We start from the raw sequence: 11,960 nt of genomic DNA, 5'->3' as shown, positions 1-11,960 counted from the left end.
ATGCACGTGTAAAAGGAACTAACTCTGAACGTGAAAGTGAGAACATTTTGCAAGAGGCTGTGCCACCATCCAAGCGATTGAACACTTTGGAGCCTGAACTTTTGTTTCAGGATCAAACAGTACCTGGAAGAAAACGTTACAATTTGAGACCGAGACCTATGCACAAATAAATATATTTCTTTTTCCTCCAAGTGCTATTTTTGAAAGTGCAGCTCTCCCATCTGAGAAACTTGCTTATTTTTGTTTTTCGAACCGCCATCCGGGTTCCGCTGCTAGGGCCGCGATTGCTTAAAGTCTTTGGGGTGCAGCTGACGACGTTAGGTCGGCAGTTCTGGTTGGTCCAAGGGAGTTGCCCTAGACTGACAGAAGCATTTCTTAGCAGAATCAACCTCCCGTCGCGGGCAGCGCTTTAGAGAGGATGGAGTTTCTCGGGATGGAGAGACCTGCCAAGGAAATGAACTTTAAACACAGATTATGTAAAACTATGACAAAGAAAAGCTTCTTGATATTGTGCATTTGTATGTTATTCAGTATGATGATATTTTTAATAAGTTATGTTCTGTTCTCTTTTCGTGTAACATTTGTACCCACTGCATCGCCCATACCTCCTCCTACTGTTTCCTCTCATTCTTTCCACCCTCTTCCTGACCATGAATCCAATAGGAGATTAGAGTTCATTAATGACTCCTTTGTTCAGCTGTTGCACCAACACCAACTAGTAATGAACACGACTAACTGTTGGGTGTGTGGTCTCATGCCTCACACAACAGATAAAGGTATCCCTTATCTGGTTCTGCCTTTCAGCAATAATGGTTCTGTGTGGGCATACAGAACAATATTCATATATGCTCGTGAAGTCCACCCCCTACGTTCTGTAAAAGACAATCCCAAGAATAGTGCTTTGGTTAAGGGTATAGTTGACATGATTAAGGGAGAAATCTCTTATGAAAATACCCCGGACGATGAGATATTTGCATATATAAATTGGAACGTGACCGGATATGAAGCTACTCTGAGCGAGAGACAGCAAGCTAAGGGATCGTCCCCGATCTGGATTGTGCCCCATCAGGGCCACTTGTGTCTGCAGGGTACTGGCAAGAATCCCAGAGCTCAGTTAGGGAAGAGTGTCTGTACTGAAACGTATGTTTTTGGGTCTCAGACTTCCCCTGCGTTTTTGGCAGCCAAGGGTACCTATTTCATCTGCCATGATTGAGCCTATACATGGTTGCCCCCTGACTTTTTGGGCTCATGTTTTGTTTCATTCCTGTTGCCTCCCACCTGCACAGCAGCGGCAGATTACCACAAGACAAGGGTAGTTAGAGGTGTCTTGAGTGAAGAAGACACTGCAGGTCAAGAATTTGGGGACTTTGCAAAGGGTTTTCTGCCGTTCTGGGGATCCATGGCTAACAGCAGGAACATAAGGCAATTGACAAGGGTAGTTGAGTCCACCGTGATTGAAACTGCTGGTGCCCTTAGTAACTTGACTGCTGAGCTCCAGTCGGATCGACTTATGACCCTTCAGAACAGGGTCCCTTTAGATGTCATACTTGCAGACCGAGGTGGGGTATGTAGATTGATCCAATCGAGTTGCTGTGTTTTCATCCCAGATAACGCTCCAACAGTGTACCAGGCCATCTCTAAACTGCATAAGATTTCCGAATCTATTCATGTGGATAAAGGAGATTGGTCATTAATGGGATGTTTCTGGGAACTGATATCGGCTTGGGGATGGAAAATTCTGATGGTCATTGGGATGGTCTTAGCCATTCTTTTCCTGTTCTGTCTGTGCGTGCAGTGTGCTCCTGCAATATGTGGCCTCTGTGTCACATCATGTGTAAGGAAACCTGTATCAAGAGACGAACTAAGTACTAGAATGATGTTACAGCAACATCTCAATGACTTTAGGAATATAGACCTGGACTCAGATTAGCATGAGATTAGGTTAATTGCCTATGTAAGGGCAAAAGGAGGGTGTGTGGTTCTGAAAATTCCGAACTCGTGAATAAAACTTCGTCGTAACATGACGAATTTAGTATCAAAAGACCGAGAATGACGAGTACACCATGTACAAGCATTTTCAGCATATTCGAGTGACGATTTCACCTCGAAATCGTCATTATCGTTCAGAACCCTTGGCTTCCATTTTGTATACGGCAGCCATTTTATGAGTTGCCCTTTATATAGGCCTATAATACAGCTAAATTCGATTCCAAAAGGAAACGTACACCTTGATTGACTTTTCTCTGACCTAGGCAGGCTGGGCAAGCTGAAACCATTGCCCCAGGCCGAACCTGTTAGGTCAGTTCCTCTCCCAGTGGCCGAACAAGATAGCATCATGGCTCAACAAGCCATAAAACCTTTTCATCGCACTCACACCTGCCGTATCTTGCTCACATCTGTCTCTGCTTTTTTGCTTCACTTGCTTTATGATGGGGAGGTGCCCGTTTTTATTGGGGGTCCACCGATATCTGATGGAAATACTGGACCTTGCCGGGTAATGTATTGTGGGTTCGACGAAGTGAAATATGGGCTTGTCACCATGACTCTGCTTTTCCTTTGTAAATTAAAGTATGCGAATGGTAAATTGTAAATTCAATAATGTTTGCCTGAAGCTGAATATTTTGTATAAAAAGATAAGCCTGGCTTTGTGAATTTGAGCAGTCTCCTGAGAACATACATCCCGTGTGTTGTACTTCTAGGACTCTTGTTACCTTGGTTGCAGCCAATAAAATCGATCCTTGACTTCACCTAGAAGACTCTGAGTTTCTGTGGTCTGAATCAGGAAAGTACCCGAGGTCTCTGGGTGTACCCTGGCACCGCTGGGTTACCGGTTTGGTACCGGTTCTGAAAAACCCAGTACCTCAATTGGCGCCCAACGTTTGGGGCGATACCAATGGTACCAGTCCAGCCAGAGGTTCGTGAGGAGCTTCGTGAGGAAATTCTGGAGGAAGGCCTGCCACTTCATCGACCCCTGCATGTCGACGTGGTCCAAAAGTCTTTGCTGCGAGGTTCCCCGCTTCCCGACGGCTACAAAGGACTGCTGCCCTGGCTATCGCCCTGATTTGGACCCTTGAAGTTTGGTAGAGCAAAACGCTAAGACGAGTCTTCTGGTGACGTCATCGATATCTCAGTTAAGTATAAGTGGAGCGTCTCCCAGTCCTTAGTTGGTCTTAGTCTTGGGTATCCCTTTGGGATCTATTTGGAACTTGCAAGTGCCAAAGCCGAAGGACTCGTGTATTCACGAGAATATCGTAATCGATAATCCTTTGAAGTTTGGAACTAGACTAGAGAGCGAAGATGCCTGGTCTTAGACTTGGAAATTTGTTTTGTCTTGGTTGTAATAATAGGGACTCCCGATTGGAGCACTCGTGTCCGGTTCCTCCGGTTGGAACTCCAACTTATGAATTATACTTGAAACATGGAGTAGGCCCCATCACATATAATGAGGTGTGGATCAAATACACCAGAAAAGATGGTGTTTTAAAATGGCCCCAATATGGTAGCTTTGATACAGAAATCTTAGATAACCTCGAAATTAAACTTTTCAAGAAGAAAGCCCGGCCGGCGATGTTTGACTCTTTCCGCCTATGGCGTAAGGAAGCCAAACAGAAGGAAATTAAATTAGCAAAGAAAAATAAGAGAGAAGGGGGAATTTCGATAATGCAAGCTGCTATGCAGTTTAAAGACAATGAAGAAGAACAGATGAGTGAGCAGTTGCACAGGCAACGTAAAATGGTAATAGATAAATGCTATCCAGTTTTGCAGTCTCTTCAGCAAGATGCAGCAAAAGAGCGTGAAAAAGATCCGTTAATGTCGCATTTATTAAGTTCGCCACTACCCTATGCGCAAAATGCCACAGCACTTCCGCAACCTTTAGTTGTGCAATCTGTGCCTCCTGTTCCTCCACAGCACCCACCAGCTGTTCTTCAGCTGGCTCCTGCTCCTTTGGTGCAGCCTCCTCAAGGCCCACCGATCACATCTGTTTCGCCTGTACTTTCTACCACTTTGCCTAGTGCACCTTCTACTTCTCCTAATGATCCCTCTGCTATTGCTTCTGCCCCTGCCTTATCTCACCCTGTTTTTCCACCCGTTCATCCTTCAGTTTCTCCACCGTTCGGCAGAGAATGGCCAACACTGTTACTAATCTTTTTTCACCTCTTTTCAGGTCGCCTACTACGACCCCTAAAATGGAACGAAGACAGTTGCGAAGTCAACTGCCTGACTATCAAGAGAGAGATTCACTGAATCGTTTAGCGCATAAATGGGTTATGGACACTGTGAAGTATGATGTAGAGTCAGTCATGGAAGTCTTCCGTCAATGGGAAGCACTGACGCAGAGATATGTTTTTGAACAAATGTGTGTTTTTCTCTGTGAGGATTTGGAAGACAATGATCTAGAATACAACCCACAAGAGTTGTGTCGTGTGCGGTTCAATTTCGCTGAGGGCATGATTGTAGGTCGCAATGTCAAGAGAGCAGTTGAGATATTGTTGTCATATCAGAGTAAGGGGGGCCCTTCTCAGTCGCTATTTGAGCATGGTAGGAAAAAGGCGCGACAATACCCCATGAGAGAGGTCCCCCCACAATGGAGAGAGGGTGACACAACTGCTGACCCACCTATTCAGCCTCATTTTCAGCGTGTGTGGGTACATGTCCCATGGAGGCGAGCTGAAGTTTTAGCACTTAAACAGACATTGCCTGATCCCCGTAAAAATCCTGCAGGGTATTATAAAGAGTTGTCACAAACTGCTGGGTCATGTATAATGAATTTAGCCGATATCGATATTTTTTTTGAGAATGTTGTTCCACAGCCTTTGTGGGGTAAGATTCGTCATGTAGATCATGATCAGGAGTTAGGTGACTCATGGGCTAATATTGCTGCTGCAGATGCCCGACAAGTTGGTGGTGCTAAGCCTGAGCCTTTAGTAGCCGAACTTCCTGGTAAAATAATCGATTACATGAAAACGATAATGCCTGCAATACGTGTAAATTGGGATAAGTTGTCTGCATGTAAGCAGAAGAAAGATGAAACAGTGTCAGATTTCTTCACCAGGTTTGAAGAGACTTTTGTCGACCACAGTGGTCAAGATAAGAGCACCAAAGGTGGTCAGCGTTTGTTCGTCGATAAATTCGTGCACAATCTGCTTCCCAAGTTGTGTAAAAAGTTAAAAGATTCAGAGAGTTCATGGGCAGTTTCCTCCTCAGCACAGATATTGGCCACTGCACAATATTACGAAAATCGAGACAAAGATGAGAAAGAAAGAGCGGAAAAGAAAACTAAAGAGTTGAAAACAAAGGTTTTGTTACAGCAAGCATATCCGCCACGTGGTGGTGGTGGCCAGACCAGTGGTGGTCAAAACAATAGTGGTCAGAGTAACTATCAGAATAATTATCAGCAGCCTCAACAGTATCAGAGGAACTCGCAAAGATTCGAGTATACCCAACCACGTGTCCCTATAGGCCCCAATCAGTGTTCATATTGTAAGGAAGAGGGTCATTTCAAGTATAGTTGTCCTATTTTATTACAGCGTGCAAATGGTGCTTCTGGTGTAAGAGGTCGAGGTGTTCAGCAAGCGTCTAGAGGTAGGGGACGTGGAAATTTCCCCCAGAACACACAGTCTCTTCCACCTCAAAATTCGATGAATAGGTTTGATCAGCAGAATAACGCATCTAATAGGACAGCCCAGTACTATGCTGATGATTACTATACAGAAGATGAGCATTGGGAAGGTAATTATTGCTAGGACAGCCATAGACAAAGAGAGGGAGTTGTTTCAGTTCCAGTAGATCAGAGTGGACCTTATGTTGAGGTAATTACATCAGGTGTGTCAGAGCCTTTTCTGTTGGATACTGGTGCTACAAAGAGTTCTATTATGCACTCCAAACTCCCTGGCGCACCTTTGTCTGGCGAAATGAACGTTTCTGTAGGTTTTTCTGGCGCCCCAGTTAGGAATCCGATTTCTGACCCTTAGTCCCTTTCTGTTGGACCTTGCGAATTCGAAGCACCCCTTATTCTGACAACAGGTTGTGGTGAAAACTTGCTAGGATTAGATTTGCTAAAAAGATTACATGCGAGGAGGAGCTTAGCGCGCACCCAAGATGGTCGCGTGAGCTCAGAGCTCCCGGACCTTCGCCACCTCCATGGACTATCCTGCATCTAATCCTGATTTGGACGACGGGCTTCTGTGGTCGTGAACCTGCTGATCACTTATCCGTTGGCGGATTTCGCTTTGGTCTCCGGGAACCTAAGATATGGCTTTTTGAATATTTGTGGCCTGCTCCATGGCACTGCCCCGGGCTTGCCTACTCTGCCAGCCGGGTAGTAATTGAATAACAACGGCCTGCGTTAACCTCCCTTGCCCGGTCTTCTACTTTCGGTTTCGATTTTGATGATCCTACGTCATTGACCTTGCCTTGGTCGCCCTGGTTGCTTGCTTCACTCGTTTATTCGCAACATCGCTTGGAGATCCGGACTTTCTTGCTCTTTGCCTAGTGACTGGTCCTCACTTTATTCCTTGAGCTTCTGCGGGCACATCGAGTGTAGCCATTTTCACTAGGTCTCAGACTACCCTCCGGGGCACACGACCTACGATGGCCACCAAGCCTGAAGCGGAGAGGCGCAAGACCAGACCGGCAGCTCGAGGAGATTCTGTCCAATCCAACGTCATGGACCGATATACCCTCACTAAGAGCTCTCCGAGCGGAATGGCTAAACCCCCGGCCGGCATTGAGGACGAATCCCTGCTGGGTGATGACCCGTCGTTGAAAGACGTCATGTGCGCCATTGCTGGGATGAAGGCCGCGATGGGACAACAGTATGAGGCCCTAACCCACAAGCTGGACACTGTTGCCATAGATGTCAATCTAATCAGGGCGGATCTTGCAAAAACCAACGAAAAGGTCAAGTCTCTCGACCTGAAGACTACTAGTCTCATCGCCGACGTCTCTGACCTACAGACGGAGGTCGGTAATCTGAGATCCGCCCGTGACTATCTCTCCCGTCGATTGGACGATTTTGAGGGCCGAGCACGACGGAACAACGTCCGACTGGTCGGTGTCCCGGAGAAGACGGAATCGTCAGCTGTGGACCTACTGGTGGAGGACCTTGTCCTAAATCATTTAGCGCCCAAGGGCCTGAGCAAGTTCTTTGCAGTAGAACGGGCCCACCGTGTCCCGGGTGGCCAGCCCAAGCTGGGTGCCTCTCCGCGCCCCATCATTGCGCGGATTTTCAACTTTCGTGACAGGGATGTGATACTGCAGGCTTCCCGCACATCAGGCCCCACGGAATATGAGAACGCTGCGGTCAGCTTTTATCCGGATTTCACCCAACAAGTCCAGAAGCAGCGGCTAGGATTTCAAGGAGTGAAGAAGAGACTGAGAGACAGGGACATGAAATATGCCATGCTTTTCCCGGCTCGATTGCGTATCGTCCACAATGATAGAACATTTTTCTTTGACCATCCTGAAGCGGCTAATGACTGGTTGGACTCGCTGCCTACGGGACGAGGGCGGTTTGAACAATCGGAACCTTCCGGTGGAGCGGAGGGCGGCCCGACGGAGCAGGAATAGGGAGCGACATCGGCTCCCGGACCAACGTTTTGACTTTCGGCAATGGTTCGATGCTATACTGATAATGATTGCTACTCCATTGTCTTATTGGGGTGTGGGTGAGGGGTGGGTGAGACTTCCTCCTCTGGGGTTCTTTTCGTAGATTAGTTGTATGTTAGGGCGACAGGCACGCTGCGAGTTGGGGTGGCTTTTGAGTCTAACGCAGGGGTGCGGGGTGGGGGGTATGATGTTGTTTTGGGGGGTTGGGAAGTTCAGGGATGTGTTTCTTTGTTTTTTTCAAGGCATAATGCTGATGATCTTCTGTGTTGTGGTGTCGCGGTTGGCGTGGGGGGAGACTCGGGGTGGACTCTGGGATGGGGGGTAGGGGACTACGGATACTGTGTTGGAACGTCAATGGTCTGGGAGACAGAATTAAACGGGGAGTGGTCTTGCAGGTAATGAGACGCTTGTCCCCTGATGTGGTTTTGCTTCAGGAGACGCACTTGCTTGGTAATACGTGCCACGCCATGAATAGGCGTGGCTATCGTCTCATTGCACACTCAGGTTTCACTTCTGGCTCCAGAGGGGTGGGCATTCTAATCCGGACCTCCCTCCCCCTCGCTGTTGACGACATTATACTTGATGATAGAGGGCGGTACGCCGCCATCGTGGGGCGTTGGGAGGGTAGGGTGGTTACACTATTTTCTGCTTACATACCCCCAGGTCTTCAAACTACGACCTATGCGGATTTGGGAAGAGTGATTCTGGGAGTCCCCGAGGGTTTGCTTGTGGTCGGGGGAGACTTTAATTCAGTAGTATCTGGGATGTGTGATCGTTACCCTCCCCGAGTTCTCGCTAAGTTCCAATCCTGGCTTGGGGACTTCATGGAGGCGCTGGGGCTGACCGATTGTTGGCGATTACATCATCCTGGGCAACAACAGTATACCTTCCACTCTGGGGCCCACGGCAGCCTTTCGAGATTGGATTATGTTTTGATGCCCTCCTCCCAGACTTCCCGTATAGGAGAGGTGAAACATCTTGCCAGGGGTATTTCGGATCATTCCCCACTGTGGTTGGTTGTGAACGCACATGGGGGATCGGAGGGTCGAGTGGCCCCGATCAACCCATGGTACCTCCGTGATCCTAAGATTAGAGCGGAACTACTTAAGACAATTGATCACTACTTTGCCGAAAATGTGGGGTCAGTATCCTCTTCTGTCTCCTTGTGGGAGGCGTACAAAACTGTAATTCGGGGGCAGGCCCTCTCGTCGATTGGCACTGTTAAGAGATGTAGACGAGAGGAAGTTGTTCGTCTTGAGACTGAAATTACCGTTCTTGAGGGAGAGTTTGATGCTGGAGTCTCCCCTGAGAGGCTTCATCTGTTGGCCCTGAAACAACATGAGTACAGAGCTCTGGTGACTGATGCAGCGAAGGAGATGAGTCGTGAACAGCAGGGACGTCTGTATGATGTGGGAGATAAGGCTGGGAAGTTGCTTGCTTGGTTGGATAGGAGAGAAAGCGCGAGTCGAGTGGTTCCTGTTATAGTTGACGCGAATGGTGAAAGTATCACGGACCCTGCTGGGATTGTTGAGAGGTTCGCCGATTATTTTCGGGTAGTGTACTCCCCTGTGTCCGATAGACCGGAGCAGGACTCCCACATGCTTTTACGCGATATCTCGCTACCATGTTTGTCTGAGTCTGAGCGGGACCTGCTGGAGGCTCCGCCTACGGCAGATGAAGTTGCGACCGCTATCCGTTCGATTCGCTCCGGGAAGGCCTCGGGCCCTAATGGACTCCCTATAGAACCCTACAAGCTTCGTCCGGATGTACTGGCACCGTATATGCGATCTATGTTTCTGGAATCACTGGCGGAAGGGTTTCTTCCTCCTGACCAGAGATTGGCTTCCATAGTGGTTATACATAAAGAGGGTAAGCCACGTGACCGCTGCGAATCGTACAGGCCTATTTCCCTAATAAATGCTGAACCCAAGATCCTGGCCAAAGTTCTTCCTAATCGTCTGGTGGCTGTTATAGGCGATCTGGTTCATCCGGACCAGTCCGGATTTATACCACATCGCAATACGGCACTTAATCTTCGGCGCTTGCATGGAGTCCTCGCGCGAGCCGGGACATTGAGAGAGTCGGCCATCTTGGCGTCTTTGGACGCCACCATGGCGTTTGACCCGATTGAATGGCCCTATCTTTGGGCGGTCCTCTCCAAATTCGGGTTTGGGCCCACCTTTATCCATTGGGTTCGATTGCTTTATGCTGATCCCTTAGCCCAGGTAGTGGTGAATGGACGTGTCTCGGCCTCCTTTGTTCTCGGTAGAGGTACGCGCCAGGGTTGTCCTCTGTCCCCACTCTTGTTTGCCCTTGCTTTAGAGCCACTGGCGGCTTGGCTGCGATGGGAACCATCCATGAGGGTATTCGATGGTCTCCGGACTTTGAGGACCGTGTATCTCTGTATGCAGATGACATCCTTTTGTACCTCACATCGCCCCGACAGTCGTTAATCGTCCTTTTTGACGTTTTGACTTCTTTCCGTAAAAATTCCGGCTTAGTTATAAATTGGTCTAAATCTTGCGTTTATGTTCTCTCCGGTGATACTCCCCTCCTGCCCCGTGATTGTCCTATTCCGGTGGTACTAGATGGTTTCAAATATCTGGGAATCTTTGTCACCTTGGACCCCACACTTCGGTATGAGCGCAATCTGCTGCCCCCTCTCAGACGCCTTCGGGCGGCTGTCGGGACTTGGAGCAAGCTCCCCCTTTCTCCCTTGGGACGAGCTGCGTTGTTTAAGATGATGTCGCTCCCCCAATTCCTTTATGCGCTTCAAAACACGCATGATGTAGTGCCAGCGGAATATTTTCGTGAGATTGAGAGTCTACAGCGGCAATTATTATGGGGGGGCCGTCCTCGCATCGCCCTCTCGAAGCTTACACTCCCTTGGTACGATGGCGGCATCGCTCTCCCGGACATTCGTCGCTATTACTGGGCCTCTCAATTGGGGGCCATCAATCATGGCACCTACACTCCCCCACTAAACCCGGCTTTTGCGATGGACAGATGGTTGCTACCCGGTGGGGACTACAATAGGGCTCTATATGCGAAATCAGCTGGTGACACTCTTACGGGCCCCACCAAAACAGCAGTGCAGGTGTGGCGTAGAGCTACGGCGGCCACGGGATGGGCCGATAGGCCGACCCGGGCTACCCCACTATATGCTTCGGATAAACTGGGCTCCCTTTGGCAATCGAAGGGATTTGATCGGTGGGACATGATCGGGATCAGTAGGGTAGATGACGTATGGACCAAGGGCAGGGTCAAGACGTTTGAGGAATTGAAAGTTGAGTATGGGCTGAATGATAAGGAATTCTTCAGATATGCGCAAGTCCGGCATGCGGTCTTGTCTGTTTTTCCACTAGGCTCGGACGTGCCGGAGGCATCCCCGCTCGAGGATCGGATTCTGGATGGTCACGTTCCTGATAGCACGATCTCGCTAATTTATAAAAAGTTGATCAATACCAGGACTGATCTACTAGATAGTCTTCGAGGGTTGTGGACGGGAGATGGTCTGGAACTCGATGATGAGGACTGGCAGTCCGCTATTTCTTCCCCGAAGGAAGTAGCTATCCCGGCACGTCTTCGGTTCGTCCAACTGAAAATTCTGCATAGGGTGTATGTGACTGGCCCACGTCTGGTTCGTATGGGATTTTTGATGGATGGATTGTGCAGGCGTGGATGCGGTATGGTGGCTACGTTCCTTCATATTATCTGGGAATGCCCTGCTGTGATACGTTATTGGAACCGCGTGCATGAAGTAATGAGTGAGGTCACAGGAGTGCGATTAATGCCTGAAGCGCGAAGATGCTTGTTGAATGTCTGGGAGCCGAATGACTACAATCGAGCGCAGCTCCGCTGGGTGACCTTGGGAAACATGGTAGCCAAGCGTGATATTGCCCAATTGTGGGGCGCTCAGAAGCCTCCGACACTTCTGGGATGGACACAAAACATGGATTGGTGCATGTTTCGAGAAAAAACTGTGTATGTTTCCAGTGGCAAACCAGGCAAGTGGGGGAAAGTGTGGACCCAATGGAACGCATACTGTGGAGATATATGTACTCCCCCAATGTCGGAATTTGATGCTGATTTGTCTTCCTCCCAACCTGACGTTTCCTCCGCAGGAACATAGTTGTTTTGTATGTATTTTGGTCTCCTTTCCCCCCCCCCCTTCTCCCCCCCCCCCAATTATTGATTGCACTACTGCTTGATTTCTCTATGTACCCCCCCCCCCCCACGGACCACGTGATGACACGTTTTAACGTACTGCCTTGTTTTGTATTGTTCTTTTGTTTTCTTGTTTTAAAATCAATAAAATGTTTTCAAAAAAAAAAAAAAAAGATTACATGCGA

General features: G+C 48.5%; 1 pseudogene; it reads left to right on the top strand.

The window, feature by feature from the left end:
* Positions 1 to 433: 433 nt before the first annotated feature.
* Positions 434 to 1,930, top strand: LOC144820266 (endogenous retrovirus group PABLB member 1 Env polyprotein-like; annotated as a pseudogene).
* Positions 1,931 to 11,960: the final 10,030 nt, after the last annotated feature.

This window comes from Lissotriton helveticus, chromosome 2_1 (assembly GCF_964261635.1).
Source record: "Lissotriton helveticus chromosome 2_1, aLisHel1.1, whole genome shotgun sequence".
In the NCBI taxonomy this organism is placed as follows: Eukaryota; Metazoa; Chordata; class Amphibia; order Caudata; family Salamandridae; genus Lissotriton; species Lissotriton helveticus.
The sequence above is the reverse complement of the archived record's forward strand: the minus strand, read 5'-3'. Positions and strand labels throughout refer to the sequence as shown.